Source organism: Sciurus vulgaris, assembly GCF_902686455.1.
Source record: "Sciurus vulgaris genome assembly, chromosome: 1".
Lineage (NCBI taxonomy): Eukaryota > Metazoa > Chordata > Mammalia > Rodentia > Sciuridae > Sciurus > Sciurus vulgaris.
This window is the reverse complement of record NC_136461.1, coordinates 128,906,567-128,925,131: the sequence shown is the minus strand read 5'-3', so window position 1 is coordinate 128,925,131 and position 18,565 is coordinate 128,906,567. Positions and strand designations below refer to the sequence as shown.

The 18,565-nt window shown below is 35.4% G+C and overlaps 1 pseudogene across 1 annotated transcript in view; it reads right to left on the bottom strand.

The window, feature by feature from the left end:
• The window catches only part of LOC306654402 (SRSF protein kinase 1-like), a 104,213-nt pseudogene that overhangs the window by 15,052 nt on the left and 70,596 nt on the right, over positions 1–18,565 (bottom strand). The gene's annotated exons all lie outside the window — the stretch shown is intronic.

Here is an 18,565-nt window from a genome sequence, read left to right as displayed (position 1 = left end):
TAGGCTCTCTCCTCACATTACTGATAGTTTCCTTTGCTGAGAGAAATTATTTAGTTTGAATCTATCCCAGTTGTTGATTCTTGCTTTTATTTCTTGTGCTATGGGACCCCTGTTAAGGAAGTCTGATCCTAAGTCGACATGTTGAAGATTTGGACCTACTTTTTCTTCTATAAGATGCAGGGTCTCTGTTCTGATTCCCAGGTCCTTGATCCATTTTGAGTTGGGTTTTGTGCAGGTTTAAAGATAGGGGATTGATTTCATTCTGTTGCAAATGGTTTTCCAGTTTTCCCAGCACCATTTGTTGAAGAGGCTATCTTTTCTCCATTGCATATTTTTGGCACCTTTGTCTAGTATGAGAAAATTGTATTTATTTGGGTTTGTGTCCATGTTCTCTATTCTGTACCATTGATCTACCTGTCTATTTTGGTACCAATACCATGCCGTTTTTGTTACTATTGCTTTGTAATAGAGTTGAAGATCTGGTATTGCGATACCCCCTGCTTCGCTCTTTCTACTGAGGATTGCTTTAGCTATTCTGGTTTTTTTATTCTTCCAGATGAATTTCATAATTCCTTGCTCTATTTTTGTAAGGTACATCATTGGGATTTTAATTGCATTGAATCTGTATAGCACTTTTGGTAAAATGGCCATTTTGACAATATTAATTCTGCCTATCCAAGAACATGGGAGATCTTTCCATCTTCTAAGGTTTTCTTTAATTTCTTTCTTTAATGTTCTGTAGTTCTCATTGTAGAGGTATTTTACCTCTTTTGTGAGATTGAATCCCAACTATTTTATTTTTTTCGATGCTATTGTGAATGGGGTAGTTTTCCTAACTTTTCTTTCTGAAGATTCAACACTTATGTATAAAAACGCATTGGATTTATGAGCATTGATCTTGTAACCTGCTACTTTAGTGAATTCACTTATGAGTTCTAAAAGTTTTCTGGTGGAATTTCCTGGTTCCTCTAAATATAAAATCATGTCATCAGCAAACAGGGATAGTTTGAGTTCTTCTCTTCCTATTTGTATCCCTTTAATTTCTTTGGTTTGTCTGATTGCTCTGGCTAGCATTTCAAGGATGATGAGGAATAGAAGTGGTGAAAGGGGGCATCCCTTCCTTTTTCCAGTTTTAGCGGGAATGCTTTCAGTTTTTCACCATTTAGAATGATATTGGCCATGGGCTTAGCATAGTGGGCCTTTACAATGTTAAGGAATGTTCCCACTATCCCTATTTTTTCCAATGTTTTGAGCATGAAGGGATGTTGTATTTTATCAAATGCTTTTTCTGCATCTATCGAAATAATCATGTGATTCTTGACTTTAAGTCTGTTGATATGGTGAATGACATTTATGGATTTCCGCATGTTGAACCAACCTTGCACCCCAGGGATAAAACCCACTTGATTGTGGTGCACTATCTTTTTAATATATTTTTGTATGCGATTTGCTAAAATTTGGTTGAGAATTTCTGTGTCGATGTTCATTGAGAATATTGGTCTGAAATTTTTTTTCCTCGATATGTCTCTGTGTTGTTTAGGTATCATGGCAATATTGGCTCCTTAGAGTGAGTTTGGGAGGGTTCCCTCCTCTTCTATTTCATGGAATACTTTGAGGAGTATTAGAATGAGCTCGTCTTTAAAGCTTTTGTAGAACTCAGCTGAGAACCCATCTGGTCCCGGACTTTTCTTTGCTGGTAGGTTTTGATGACCTCTTCTATTTCATTGCTTGAAATTGATTTATTTAAGTTGTGTATGTCCTCCTCGTTCAATTTAGGCAATTCATATGTCTCTAGAAATTTGTTGATGTCTTTGAGGTTTTCTCTTTTGTTGGAATACAGATTTTCAAAATAGCTTCTAATTATGTTTTATTTTTCACTCACATCTGAAGTGTTATTTCCTTATTCATTCCGAATTTTAATAACTTGAGTTTTTCTGTCTTTCTCTTTGTTAGTGTGGCTAAGGGTTTATCAATTGTGTTTATTTTTACAAAGAACCAAATATTTATTTTGTTAATTTTTTCAATTGTTTCTTTTGTTTCAATTTCATTGATTTTGGCTCTTATTTTAACTATTTCCTGTCTTCTACTACTTTTGGTGTTCACCTGTTCTTCTTTTTAGGGCTTTGAGCTATAGTGTTAAGTCGTTTAATTGTTGATTTTTACTTCTTTTGTTGAATGCGCCCCATGAAATAAATCTTCCTCTAAGTACTGCTTTCATAGTGTCCCAGAGATTTTGAAATGATCTGTCTCTGTTCTCGTTTACTTCTAAGAATTTTTTTATTTCCCTCCTGATGTCTTCTGTTATCCATTCAAAATATAATAGTGTATTATTTAACCTCCAGGTATTGGAGAAGTTTCTGTTTTTTATTGTCATTTATTTCTAATTTCAATCCATTATGATCTGATAGAGTACAAGGTAGTGTCTCTATCTTCTTGTATTTGCTAACAGTAGCTTTGTGGCATAATATATGGTCTATTTTAGAGAAGAATCCATGTGCTATTGAGAAGAAAGTGTATTCGTTCTTTGTTGGATGGTATATTCTATATATGTCGGTTAAGTCTAAATTGTTGATTGTGTTATTGAGATCTATGCTTTCTTTATTCAATTTTTTTTGGACAATCTATCCAGAGGTGAAAGAGGTGTGTTAAAATTGCCTAGTATTATTGTGTTGTGGTCTATTTGATTTCTGGAATTGAGAAGGATTTGTTTTATGTACATGGATGAGCCAATGTTCGGGGCATAGATATTTATGATTGTTATGTCTTGCTGATTTATGCTTCCCTTAAGCAGTATGTAATGTCCTTCTTTATCCCTTCTGACTCGTTTTGGCTTGAAGTCCACATTATCTGAAATGAGGATGGATACTCCAGCTTTTTTGCTGTGTCCGTGTTCATGGTATGTTTTTTCCCATCCTTTCACCTTTAGTCTATGGGTATCTCTTTCTATGAGATGAGTCTCTTGCAGGCAACATATTGTTTGATCTTTCTTCTTAATCCAATCTTCCAGGCTATGTCTTTTGATTGATGAGTTCAGGCCATTAACATTCAGGGTGATTATTGTGATATGATTTGTATTCCCAGTCATTTGACTCATTTTTGTTTTTTGACATGATTTGGTTTCTCCTTTATTTGGCTATTCCTTTAGGGTACTTCCTCCTGTTGTTGATTTCCATCATTGTTTTTCATCTCTTCCTCATGGAATATTTTCCTGAGAATGTTCTGTAATGCCAGCTTTCTTTTTGTAAATTCTTTTAGCTTTTGTTTATCATGGAAGGATTTTATTTCATCATCAAATCTGAAAGTAAGTTTTGCTGGGTATAAGATTCTTGGTTGGCATCCGTTTTCTTTCAGGGTTTGGTAAATGTTGTTCCAGGCCCTTGTAGCTTTTAGGGTCTGGATTGAAAAATCTGCTGATATTCTTATTTGTTTCTCCCTGAATGTAATTTGATTCTTCTCTCTCGCGGCCTTTGAAATTCTGTCTTTATTTTGTATGTTAGGTATTTTCAAAATAATGTGCCTTGGTGTGGGTCTGCTGTAATTTTGTATATTTGGAGTCCTATAAGCCCCTTGTACCTGGTTTTCCATTTCATTCTTCTGATTTGGGAAATTTTCTGATATTATTTTGTTGAGTAGATTGTTCATTCCTTTGGTTTGTTTCTCTAAGCCTTCCTGAATCCCAATAATTCTTAAATTTGGCCTTTTCATGATATCCCATAGTTCTTGTAGATTCTGTTCATGATTTCTTCCCATCTTTTCTGTTTCGTCAACTTTGTTTTCAAGAGTAAATATTTTGTCTTCAATGTCTGATGTTCTGTCTTCCAGTTGTTCTATCCTATTGGTTATGCTTTCTATGGAGTTTTTAACTTGGTTTATTGTTTTCTTCATTTCAAGGATTTCTCTTTGTTCCTTTTTTTTTTACTATCTCTAACTCTTTATTGAAATGATCTCTCACTTCCCATTTTTTCTCTTTTATCTCTTGATTTGTGTGAACATATAATGCCTGCATTTGCTCTTTCATCTCCTCCTCAATGCCTGAATTTGCTCTTTCATCTCCTTATTTTGCTTCCCTGATTGTTTTAATTATGTACATTCTGAACTCCCTTTCTGACATTTCTTCTGCTGTTCTATCTTTGGGTTTTATTGATATAGTATCTAGGTTTGTTTGGGACATTTTCTTCCCCTGTTTTCTCATATTGGTCAGATGTCAGTGGGACTCTGAGATATTGCAGATTTCCTCTTTGGGTTATAGTGTTCCTGTAGATTTCCATTATATCACCTCCCAGCCTTCAGTAGCCTGAAGTCTTGGAGGAACTTGATAATGCAATTCTTCCGAAGAAAGCTGCCTCTAGCCCACTGTTGGTTCCAGGGCTTGGAGCTGGCTCTGTGCAGAAATGCTCTTACTGGGTGTGTCTGCTCCGAGTAGCTGTCTATGGAATGAGCCTGCAGCCAGAGGGAGCAGGGCTGCTTAAGGAAGTCTATGGCTGCCCTGCCCTGGTCCCTGAATCTGCCTGTGGGCTGGGGCCTGTTGCTGTGTCCGAGGCTTGGAGCTGGCTCTGTGCAGAAAGGCTCTCACTGGGCGTTCTGCTCTGAGAAACTGGCTGTGGAATGAGCCTGCTGCCGGAGGGAGCAGTGCTGCTTGGAGAAGACTCTAGCTGCCCTACCCTGCTCCAAAAAGGTGTTCCTCTCTGAGCCTGAGGCCCGGGTCGAGCTTCACCCATGTGAGAGACTCACCCTGCGGTTTTATGTTATTCTGAGTCTCTCAATGCCTCCTCTTCTTGATTCCTGGGTTCTGGAGCGATGGGAGATGCAGTCACCCACTAGTCCGCCTTCTTGGATCTGCTCATATTCTTGATAATCGCCATTAAATATATAATTGGGGTGAGATGAAATCTTAGGGTAGTTTTGATTTGCATTTCTCTTATTACTAAAGATGTTGAACATTTTTTCATATGTTTGTTGATTGCTTGTACATCTTCTTCTGTGAAGTGTCTGTTCATTTCCTTAGCCCATTTGTTGATTGGATTATTTGTATTCTTGGTGTAGAGTTTTTTGAGTTCTTTATAGATTCTGGAAATTAGTGCTCTATCTGAGGTATGAGTGGCAAAGATATTCTCCCACTCTGTAGGCTCTCTCTTCGCATTGCTGATAGTTTCCTTTGCTGAGAGAAAGCTATTTAGTTTGAATCTATCCCAGTGGTTGATTCTAGCTTTTATTTCTTGTGCTATGGGAGTCCTGTTAAGGAAGTCTGATCCTAAGCCAACAAGTTGAAGATTTAGACCTACTTTTTCTTCTATAAAATGCAGGGTCTCTGGTCTGATTTCAAGGTCCATGATCCATTGTAAGCTGATACTTGTGCATGGTGAGAGATATGGGTTTAGTTTCATTCTGTTGCATATGGATTTCCAGTTTCCCCAGCACCATTTGTTGAAGAGGCTATCTTTTCTCCATTGCATATTTTTGGCACCTTTGTCTAGTATGAGAAAATTGTATTTATTTGGGTTTGTGTCCATGTCCTCTATTCTGTACCATTGATCTACCTCTCTATTTCGGTCCCAAAACCATGACGTTTCCATTTTTGTTACTATTGCTTTGCAGTAGAGTTGAAGATCTGGTATTGTGATACTCCCTGTTTCATTCTTCTTTCTAAGGATTGCTTTAGCTATTCTGGTTTTCTTATTCTTCCAGATGAACTTCCTGATTGCTTGCTCTATTTCTGTAAGGTAAGTCATTGAGATTTTAATTGGAATTGCATTGAATCTGTATAGCACTTTTGGAAGTATGGCCATTTTGACAATATTAATTCTGCCTCTCCAAGAACATGGGAGATTTTTCCATCTTGTAAGGTCTTCCTCAATATCTTTCTTCAATGTTTTGTAGTTTTCATTGAGAGAACTTTTACCTCTTTGGTTAGATTGATTCCCAAGTATTTTATTTTTTTTGAGGCAATTGCAAATGGAGTTCTTTTCCTCATTTCCCTTTCAGCTGTTTCATCGCTTGTGTATAAAAATGCTGTAGATTTATGCGTGTTGATTTTATAGCCTGCTATTTTGCTGATTTCATTGATGGGGTCTAGAAGTTTTCTGGAGGACTTTTTGGATCCTCTAAATATAGCATAATTTCATCAGCAAATAGTGACAGCTTAAGTTCCTCTTTTCCTATTCATATCCCTTTAATTTCTTTAGTCTGCCGAATTGCTCTGGCGAGAGTTTTGAGGACAATGTTGAATAGAAGTGTTGAAAGAGGACATCCCTGTCTTGTTCCTGTTTTTAAAGGGAATGGTTTCAGTTTTTCTCCATTAAGAATGATGTTGGCCATGGGCTTAGCATAAAGAGCCTTTATAATGTTCAGGTATGTTCCTACTATCTCTATTTTCTCTAGTGTTTTGAGAATGAAGGGGTATTGAATTCTGTTGAACGCTTTTTTCTGCGTCAATTGATGTAACCATATGATTCTTATCCTTAAGTCTATGAACATGGTGGATTACGTTTATTGATTTATGGATATTAAACCATCCTTGCATTCCAGGGATGAACCTCACTTGATCGTAATGCACAATTTTCTTAATATGATTTTGGATACGGTTTGCCAATATTTTGTTAAGGATCTTTGCATCTGTATTCATCAAGGACATTGCTCTAAAATTTTCTTTCCTTGCTGTGTCTTTTCCTGTTTTCTGTGTGAGGGTGATATTAGCTTCATAGAATGAGTTTGGTAGGGTACCCTCCTTTTCTATTTTCTGGAATACTTTGAGAAGTATTGGAATGAGTTCTTCTTTGAAGGTCTTGTAGAACTCGGCTGAGAATCGTCTGGTCCTGGACTTTTCTTGGATGGTAGGCTTTAATGGCTTCTTCTCTTTCATTGCTGGATACTGATCTGCTTAAATTGTGTATGTCCTCCTGGTTCAGTTTGGGAGGAGCATATATCTCTAGAAATTTATCAATGTCTTTGGTAGTTTATATTTTGTTGAAATACAGATTTTCATATTAGCTTTTCATTATGTTCTGTATCTCAGTGTTGTCTGTCATGATATCTCCTTTTTTAGCATGAATTTTGGTAATTTGAGTTTTCTGTCTCCTTCTCTTTGTTAGTGTGGCTAAGGGCTTTTCTATTTTGTTTACTTTTTCAAAGAACCAACTTTTTGTTTTGTCAATTTTCTGAATTGTTTCTTTTATTTCAATTTCATTGATTTCAGCTCTGATTTTAATTATTTTCTGTCGTCTCCTACTTTTGCTGTTATTCTGTTCTTCTTTTTCTAGGACTTTGAGCTGTAATGTTAGGTCATTTAGTTGTTGACTTTTCATTCTTTTCTGGAATGTGCTCCAAAGAATTTTCCTCTTAGTACCACTTTTATAGTGTCCCAGAGATTTTCATATGTTGTATCATCATTCTCATTGACTGCTAAGAATTTTTTTATCTCTTCCCTGATGTTTTTTGTTATCCATGTTTCATTCAATAGCATACTATTTAGTCTCCAGGTGTTTGAGTAATTTCTGTTTTTGTCATTGATTTCTATTCTCAGTCCATTATGATCTGATAGAACACAAGGCAGTATCTCTATATTTTTGCATTTCCTAAGGGCTGCTTTGTGGCATAACATATGGTCTATTTTCGAGAAGGTTTCATGTGCTGCTGAGAAGAAAGTGAATCTGATCATGGATGGATGGAATATTTTATATATGTCTGTTTAAGTCTAGGTTAATGATTGTGTTAATTGAGTTCTATGGTTTCTTTGGTTGGTTTTTGTTTGGAAGAGCTATCTAGTGGTGACAGTGGTGTGTTAAAGTCACCCAGAATTATTGTGTTGTAGTCTATGTGATTCCTGAAATTGAGAAGGATTTGTTTGATGTACAGGGATGCACCATTGTTTGGGGCATAAATATTTACTATCATTATGTCTTCCTGATTTATGGTTCCCTTAAGCAGTATGAAATGTCCTTCTTTATCCCTTCTGACTAACTTTGGCTTGAAGTCCACTTTATGTGATATAAGGATGGAAACCTCTGCTTTTTTCCTGAGTCCATGTGCATGGTAGGTTTTTTCCCATCCTTTCACCTTTAGTCTGTGGATGTCTTTTTTTATGAGATAAGTCTCTTGCAGGCAGCATATTGTTGGTTCTTCCTTTTTAATCCATTCTACCAGTCTATGTCTTTTGATTGATGAGTTTAGGCCATTAACGTTCAGGGTTATTATTGAGATATGATTTGTATTCCCAGTCATTTGGCTTATTTTTGGGTTTTATGTTGGCTTGGTTTCTCCTTTGAGTGTTTTTACTCTAAGGTAGTTCCTCCCTTTCCTGATCTCAATTGTTGTTTTTCATTTCCTCCTCATGGAATATTTTGTTGAGAACATTCTGTAGTGCAGGCTTTCTATCTGTAAATTCTTCTAACTTTTGTTTATCATGGAAGGATTTTATTTCATCTTCAAATCTGAAGGTTAGTTTTGCTGGGTATAGGAATCTTGTTTGGCAACCATGTTCTTCCAGAGCTTGAAATATGTTGTTCCAGGCCCTTATAGCTTTTAGAGTCTGGGTGGAGATGTCAGCTGCTATCCATATTGGTCTCCACCTATATGTAATGTGATGTTTTCTCTCGTGGCCTTCAAAATCCTATGCCAACATCCTATTGAATGTTAGGCATTTTCATTATAATGTGCCTTGGTGTGGATCTGTTGTGATGTTGTGCATTTGGTGTTCTGTAAGCCTCTTGTATTTGATTTTCCACTTCATTATTCAGGCTTGGGAAATTTTCTGATAGTATTTCATTGAATAGGTTGTTCATTCCTTTGGTTTGTTTCTCTGTGCCTTCCTCAATCCCAATAATTCTTAAATTTGATCTCTTCATGATGTCTCATAGTTCTTGGAGATTCTGTTCATGATTTCTTACCATCTTCTCTGTTTGGGCAACTTTATTTTCCAGATTAAATATTTTGTCTTCATTGTCTTAGGTTCTGTCTTCCAAGTGGTCTAGTCTTTTGGTGATGCTTTCCATTGAGTTTTTTATTTGGTTTATTGTCTCCTTAATTTCAAGGATTTCCATTTTTTTTTGGTTTGTTTGTTTTGTTTTGTTTTTTTTTTTGAGAATCTCTATCTCTTTGTTGAAATGATCTTTTGCTTTCTGCAGGTGCTCTTTCAGCTTATTTGTATTATCATTCATTGCCTGCATTTGCTCTCTTATCTCATCCTTTGCTTTGTGAATCATCTTAATCATGTATAATCTGAAGTCCTTTTCTGACATTTCTTCTAACATACTGTCATTGGATTCTATTAATATAGAATCTAGATTTGTTTGGATCATTTTCTTCCCTTGTTTTTTCATGTTGTTCATATATGTTTCCTTCTAGCAGTGCAGATCTGGGGTATTGCAGATTTTCCCCTATAGGCTTATTTGGCCCTATAGGTTTCTAAAACCCTTTCTTTAAGGGGAGATCAATATTAGCAGTGCCCAATTCAGACACTATGCAATCCTAGACCAAATAGCCCCTATGAGGACAATAACAAAATTGTCATAATAAACAGAATGAGTTAAAATATTTTTTTCAGTAAACAAATGGATTTGCAATATGGTCTGCATTTTCTAATGGAGCACAAAGAGGATGCAGAGGGATGTAGATTGTGGCTGTTAAAAAAAGAAAAGAATATACAGAAGTTCCATATAAAAGAAAGGGTGAGAGTGTAATGAAAAGAAGTTGTATGTTAGCATGCAAAAATGGGAGAAAAAGACTCTGAGGGATCAGGTAAACAAAAAGAAAAGAGAGCAAGAAAAGTAAAGAAATAAAAACAAAATTTTTCAATTAGGAATAAAAAGAAAATCTACAGTATAACAGTCATATAGTAATGAATCCTCCCAGTGTTCAGTAGTCTGATGCATGAGAGGTACCTGACATTGAACTTCAAGTCTCCAGCAAGCATCTCAGGATGGGATTTGCCCCACCTAACAATCGGAGCTATGGCTTCTAGGATTATCCAAGATGGCCGCTCTGGCTTTGAAATGTGTTGGCAAATGGGGAGCTGCAGCTCAGGGTGTGGACATGGTCAGCTGAAGGTCCTAGAGACGGGATGTGGTTGGTCAGGCAGGGGTCCTGGAGGTCTGGTGTGTTTGGTGTGGTTGTGGGATCCTGGAGGCCGGGTGCAATTGGTCAGTCTGGGGTCCCAGTGATAGGGTGAGGTCAATTGGTCTGGAGGTCCTGGTGGCAGGGAGCAGTCAGTCGATGTGAGGGCCCCAGAGGCAGGGAGTGATCGGTGGAGCTGAGGGATCTTGGAGACGGGGCTCAGTCAGTCCTGTCAGGGGTCCTACAGGGCCTGGCTGTTGTCTCAAAATGGCCACAGACACGTGTAATCAAACCTGCCTATACTGTGACAGTGAACTTCCAGGCAACAGCAGGCAGCTGGTGCTCCACTGGCGGTTGGCGATCAGTTTGCTGACTGTTGTTGGACGATCAGGAGGTGAACCTTGTGCGTTGGTTGATGGATAGATGTAAGGCAGGGGATGGGTAGGTGAGAGGCAGGCAAATGGCGGATGATAGGCTCCTGACAGTGAGCAATCTGCACTCAAAAAAGGCGTCGATATGCTGCTCAGTTTCCTTTTGTATGTACCTTCACCCTAAGTCAGAGAAGCTTCTGTGTTCCTGAGCACAGACTCCATTATGGGCACGACAAAGGGGAGAGGAACAAAAATGCTAACAGGGGGGTGAAATTTATGTTGATCAAATGATTTCCTAAAATGATATTTTCTCCTGTCTTCTTTGTGCTTTCCTCGATATGTGAAATTTTTAACTGGTATATTTGTCTTAGCATAATGTGTTTTTTGTTTGTTTGTTTTTGTTTTTTCTGTTCAGCTATATCTGTGTTGCAGATTTCTTTCTCTAAATTTTGGAATAATTATATGTTCACAGGAGATTACACAGATGGTCCAGAGGGGACCTGTATCCTTTGCGTGCTCCTCAATTAATGTATCTTACATAGTTATAGTATACTATCAGAAGAGGAAAAGAAACATTGGCTCAATGCTGAAGGATAATTCTAGGTCATTTTGTCTCAGGTCCAAAAATGTTTCATTCTCACAAATAAGTGCCTCTTGCTACCCATTTACAGTCACACACCCCTGTCAAGGCAACCTCTGATCTTTTCTCCATTTCTAGCTATTGTGAATTGAGCTGCTATAAATATTGATGTGGCTGTGTTACTATAGTATGCTGATTTTGATGTCCTCTGGGTATAAGCCAAGGCGTAGGATAACTGGGTCAAATTGCGGTTCCATTCCAAGTTTTCTGAGGAATATCCATACTGCTTTACAGAGGGGTTGTCTCAATTTGCAGTCCCTCCAGCAATGTATTAGTGTACCTTTTTCCCCACATCCTCACCAACATTTATTGGTATTTTCTTGATAATTGCTATTCTGACTGGAGTGAGATGAAATCTCAGGGTAGTTTTAATTTGAACTTCTCTAATTTCTAGAGATGTTGAACATTTTTCATATGTATGTTAAGAACCTAGAGGAAAGGAGAAAATCTTTGCCACCAGCACCTCAGATAGGATGTTAATTTCTAGATTATATAAAGAACTGCATATCCTATATTTTTATTTCCAACAGTGACATCACTAGTTTATTAGTGGGCATGTGGGAGAAGATTGATAACTCTGGGCTTCTCATATTCTTTGTCCAGTTTCCTTATTAGTGAGCTGTCACAATGGTGATTTGAGCCCCAGTATTTTCAGCCTTTTGTGTCTGGATTGAACTTCTGCTTTTGCGAGTGTCAAGGGAACCCTACTCCCCTTGACTGACTTTCCCAGAATAAAGACTCCTGCAACAGGGAGCTGAGGGTGATGAATAATAATTACTGTTGCCATGCCCCCCTTAATCCCAGATGGGTACCAGCAAGAAGAGGGAAAGGGAGCTTAATTCTTGGTTGTATTTGTCCAAGATAGAGACTCCATAAAACACACATGGGAGATGAGTGAAGCATGTTGTTGTTTGAATGCTGCAGACCTTGATATTCCTAGAGTTAATATATGTTTTTTGATAAATGTTCTCTATTTGTTATATGCTATTACATCAATTTTCAGAGACTTTAAATGTTCATTTCATTTCATTTTTCCTAGCTGAGTGATCATTTCATTGGATTGAGAATTAGAAGTTTCTTAAATAGCCTTCTAGATCTTTCTTTTATGCTTGTAGCTCATTGGTGTAAGACAGTCCCAAATACCACAGTCACTTCAAAGGCAGGGATGTTAGGAAGGGGATGGAAGACATGGTGACAGCTGTGTGTGTTCCCTTCTTGCTGAAAAAAAAAAACAAAACAAAAAAAAAAAAAAACAACTACCGCTTTCCTCAGGCTTTAGCATCAAAGATCAAAGTTCTGTAAATGATTTTGGACCAAAATCATGTTATAATATTGTCCCTAGCTACAAAACAATAGTCATGCAAGGGTATTTATTTTTCAATGCTTCAACTTTGTTAGCACTGGCACTCCAAAGGAAATTAGAAATGCTCATTGCCTATTTTATAAAACAACAATTTTGTGAAAAGCTGGATGATACATTAGTAGATAGGAGTATAAAAGTTTAGGCTAACTTTTGATATAAAATAAGACAATATCTTTTGAATTAGACTACTAATTAAGCAACAATTTCAAGCTTACATATTAACAATATTAACAATAAAGGATTGATGCAATTATAAGCTTCTCTAATTAATAACATGATTACAAAAAAAAAAAAGAAAGAAAGAAAATCCAAAACACAAATAAGTTTCCTCGTCTTTGAAGCATCTACAGGAAGATCTGATATTTCTGTGACCCAGATTTTTAAAACGAGTTTGCGACTTTTTTCTGGGGCAATATCTGGAGCCTATCTCATCAGTTATTTTCCTGGAAATCTATAAAGTTATATCAATAGTTAGATATTCTCCAGTGATTATTTAGCTATTTATAAAGGTTTTGGTGAACAGATTCATATGTTTTCTTTTATTCCAGTATGTCATTTTTATTTGTTATCATGCTAGTTAAAAATTGTTCTTTTTCATATGTAAGCAATATTTTTGAAGTTTAGATTTGATTCATCCAAATAATATGTTGTCATATTCTTGATCAATGTAAATCATAGTATTTATGTTATGTATTTTCATAGTACATGTAATATCTTAACAGATGCTGAAGGAGATTGTTGTCTGACCAAACAGAAAGATAACTTGTAGAAAAGATTTAGAAAAGAAAATATCTAATTCTGTGTGGAAAATGATAATGAAAAGTTTTCCACTCTGTTATTTGTAGGCTCAAACTGAATCTAACATTGTGTTCTGAGGATAAGGAAATGGTCTAACGATTCTGTGCATCATTTATTTATGGCTTATCTCTGTATATGACTGGTATGAATTTCTAAAAAGATTTATCTCTTTGCTTCTGACAAGTGTCTGTTTATCAGTAATTTGTATCAAAGTAGTTAAGCCAGGAATTTTTGTATTACTAGACCAAGAATCCTGGGATTATATCTCATAGGTAGTACTGAAGTTTGCCAAGGACCTCAGATTGAATCTGCTCCTCAGGTACATAGATAACACAGTACCTTATTTTTTTTAGTTTTCCCAGAATTAGGGTTCATAAGGCTACAAAACTCTTACAAAATATTTTAATAATCAGTCTAATCTTTGCTTTGGAGTTAAGGTTGATATTTATATAAAAATCATCAGCTTTACCTACAGAAAATTTTAGATCCATTTGGATCTATCTGTGAACATATGCAGAAACAAATAGCTAATTAATATTTACACATGTACATTTGTCTTCAAAAATTCTTATAAATTTATCTGTTCTATTTTCTTAGAAATAAGAAAATTAAAAAATTATGATGGGAGTTTCAAATGCTACAAAAATTTTAATAGTTAAACATTATATGAAAAATATGCATTTTAAAAATTGAAAGTATAAAGATGGATTTTCTTTCAGTAGAAAGTTCAAAATAATTACAGTTGACCCTCTGTATCAATAAGTTCTGCATTTACATGTTCAATTATAGATGAGAAAAAAAATTCTAAAAATTGCATCTAATGAACAAGTATTCTTTTTTTGTCATTATTCCTTACATGATATTGTATAACAAATATTTACTTTGCATTGTATTAAAAGTAATCTAGAGGTGATCTAAAGTATATTAGAGGATGCACATATATTATGTAAAACTATCATATCATTTTAAATAAGGAATTTGGGAATCTATAGAGTTGGTTATCCACGAGGGTCCTGGAACCAATACCCTCATTGATACCAAGAGACAACTGTATTTATTCAGCATGTTCAAGACTTTCTCATAGAAGATGAGCAAGCTGATACTTTGTTTTGCAATTAGTAGTAGGTAATTGCAAAAGATTTATAAAAGAGCACTTGATGTATACTCAGTGGTAGATCACTTCCCTGGCATGTGTGAGGCTTGGGTTTAATCCCAAACACTAAAAAAAAAAAAAAAAATTGAAACAACAAAAACAATAAACTATTAATAGAAAATTCTGGATTCTAAGCAATTTTTGAAGACTGTAATTGTTTTATTGTAAATCATATTGACTACAAATCTACAATTATGGCATCTCAATTAAGAATATAATAATTCAATGAATCCATAGTTTTCTATTTATAAAGTCTAAGTTAAAATTAGGTTAGCTTTTCTGGACATCAGGTGGGCTTTAATCTTGGTTCAACATAATTTATTTATACATTACACTTTTAACAGAGTGATAATCATGGACATACAATTACTGAATGAAGACACTGACTTAAAATGACCATGTTAATATTTAGATAAGTATGTCTTTAATTTCTGGAAAAACGAATGATAATCTGTTCTGACCAATTGAGTGGAAACTTCCAAATTAATATGCAAATACCATTGTTTCCTCTGCAAACAATGTATGTTTATTGTATTCAATAACCGGATCCATTTCTAAGTCTCTTATGAGATTCTTTTATCACTTTTTGGCAAAAGGAAGGCATATCTTTATAAATTGTGAATTGTGGATTTGACTGAAGGCCTGCCTGTTATATTGGGTAAATCACTGAGACACTCTTGGTTTCAGTAAGCTTATTTCTAAAATAGTATAATACTTTGTTCCTCATGTTTTTGGCTTGTTTTTAACAATAGTAATTTTACTCTTATTTTTTGTTCTATAGTTCTAAAAGTATGATTGTTAGTAGAGTCTTAATATAAACTATATGCCTTAAAAATCCTTAAAGATGTTTACATTCTAATTTACTAAAATTTTTAGTTCTGACATTATAATCTAGTTTTTGGATATTATGAAAAAGCTGCAATGAACATCTGTGATAGATTTTTTTGCATGAACATAAATGCATTAACAGAGATTTTTCAGAGTGAAAGATTTTTTTTAAACTGGATGAAATTCTATGTATCATTATTTTTCATTCTATGGATTATGCTGTTGGTGTCAATTCTAAGAATACTTTACCTAAGCCTGGACCATTCACCTTCCTTTTAAGGTATGTCTATTAGTGACAAATTATGTTTCCCACCATCATGACTCACTCTTCATTCTGGAAGTGAATTCTGGATGGAATCAGATTCTAGGTTGACAGTCCTTCTGTTTAATCACTTGAAAGATGTTGTCACACTTGCTGACCATGAAGTCTTCAGAAGAGAACTCTACTAAAATTCTCATTAAAAAAAAAAAAAAAAAGCAAACCTAAAATTAAAGTGGCATCTCTCTCATTTCCTTCAAATTTTGTCATGTGTTATATGTTTGAATATGTTGTGTTTGTGGATATTTTTGATTTTACCTTATTTGATGTTTACTCAGGTTTACGTCTTTTGCCAAATACAGGAAATTTTTAGTTATCATTTCTTCAAGTATTTTCTTAGTCCTGTTCTCTTTCTTCTCCCCTTGAAACACTTTAATAACATAAATGTGGGAGACTTTGTATAATTCCATGTGTCTCTAACTTCAACTTTATTTATTTTGGCCTATTTTCTCTATTATTGAGATTAGATAATTTCAATTTTCTGTCTTCCAGTTCACTTTCTCTTTTTCCGATTCCTCTATGTATGTTACACACATATAGTGAAGTTGATATTTGAATATTTTATTTTTTAGGTTCTAAAATTCATTAATTTTTCTGTTTCTTTCCTGAAACTTTTCATTCTTTCACTTGTTTGCAGTATATAATTATAATTGCTTCAATAAACATTTTTATCATGGTTGCTTTAGAGTCTCTCTCATAATTCTACCAATCTCTATTACCTTGGTATTGTCATCTGTGGATTGTCTTTTTTTATTCACATGGAGATTCTCCTAGTTCTTGGTATGAGAAATATGTTTCCATTGAAACCTGGGCATTTGTGGCATTAGTTTATGAGGCTGTAGTACTCATGTAAACCTTCAGTTTTAACTATTTTCCTCTGATATTGCTCTAGCATGGGAATGGGGAAACTCTTCCTTCTTGCCAGGTGCAGGTAGAAGTCCAAGTTTCCCACCTGGTCTTTATGGACAGAGAAGCAGGGTCATCTTTGTCACTGTTGGACAAGGGCAGGAGTTCCAGCTGTTTAAAATGCTTCATTGAAACTTTCCCATCTCTGTTCACTACTGCTCCCCATGAGGCCTCTGCTGGCACATGCACGCGTGCACACACAAACACACACATGCAAAGGTGGGAGGAGGTGATGACTTCATTACTGTCAGGAGATGGTGAATGCTCTGTGTCTCCTGTAATACCACCTAGAACAGAGGAGAACTAGAGACTCTTCATCAGCAGGCAATGGTAGGAGTTCAATGGTGACCTCTAGGACACCATGGTGGAGTTGGCCTAATTAAGGTCTGATGGAGACATCCTCAACTCTTTCATCTCATTTTTCGTATTTTTACTTGCTATTGTTCCTTATAATTACCACAAAATTAATGGCTTGAGATAGCATACATCTATTCTCTTATAATTCAGGGGGTCGGAAGTCTGAAATCAATAAATTAGCAGGGCTGCATTCCTTCCACAACTTGAGGGGAGATTATTTTCTTTCCATTCAATTTCAGGATACTGCCTTGATTCCTTAGCTCATGGCCCCTTCCTCTGATCACTTCATATCTTGGTTCCATCAGCATTTCTCTTACTTGCCTTTGACCTTCTTCCTCCTTCTTATAATGACTCTGGGATGACATTGGGTTCACCTGGACATTCCAGTATGATCTATATATCTCAAAATCCTTAATTTAATCACATCTGTAAATTCTTTTTAACATGTAAATAACATTCACATGCTGCTGGGACATTTTGAGGGGGTTCAACCTACCAAATCCATATCTATATTATGGTCAATTATTACCATCTCCATCCCCAAAATATGGAGGTTTTTATTCTCCACTTCACTTTAATCACTTGCACCTTGATTACTGCCATGAGAGTTTCTGTAGGAGCAAGAATTATAAGTTAGAAACTGGGAAGTCTTTTTATAAAGATGGCAGTACAACCAAAAGTTAAAAGGAGCCCTCCCTGTGCACACAAGTGTTCAAAAAGTATTTTAGTCATGGATAATTATACATACACTGGCTATCACTCATTTTCTACCACATGCAAGGCCTCAATGAGTGTATATGAATAGACAAAAATCTGAAGTGAGCAGACATGTTAAAATATCTGAGATAAGACTTGCATGAATATTTTATTGGAATATTAAAATGAAGTTCATGTTGAGAGATAGATTGACATTGAATTGCAACAGAAACTAAGAAAGGTTTTCTTTGGGAGAAAAATTCAATTAAATTCAACCATGGGTCAGACTATCAACTAGGAATTAACTCTAGAGAAAATACACAAAGCACCTGCCTAAATTAGTTCAAACTTAATAGATTTGATAAGATATTTAAAACACAATATTGTAAATGAACCTGAATTGTTGTGTAGAGGTCCTTAAAGAATTTGCCTAAAAATCATTGTAACTATTGGTTTAGGAAAATTACTTTTTCTGTTAGATGGTGAGCACAGTAGAGAATGTACAAGATACAATCAGGAAAAAGAATTGACTGATCAATAGAGAATTACAATGAAAATCATATATTGACCAAATTTATACAAGCGCTTGGGGTAAACACAGTGAATAATCATCACAAAAACAACTTAGAAGATTAAAGAGAAAATGACAAATGAGAAAAATTAAAGATAGTTTAGGTATTTTTAGCCCTTTCATTTCCTTTTGCATGCTTTCTTAATTTCAGAGGGTATATTTTGTTGTTGTTTCCAAGGGAATAAATTTATATTCAGACAGTTTTGTAGAAATCAGGAATGGTTCTGATTATATTAATAATATACTGATATGAATTGCCACTTTTCCTGATCTTTTACAAGATATAGCTATGTCAGTGTCAAAATATCAACTCCAACTCCAGTATTACAGCAGATTTGAAAGGTCAAAGTTCAACTCAGTTTTCTAGCTGCAACAAAAATTGTTGAATCATGGTCTATACTGAGATAACTAATGTTTGAGAGACTGAAGGTATTTTCCAAACAAAGGGGAATTTGTATATGTGAATATGAATAAATTGCTATAACCTGCTAAGTCCTTGACATAATTAATCAATAA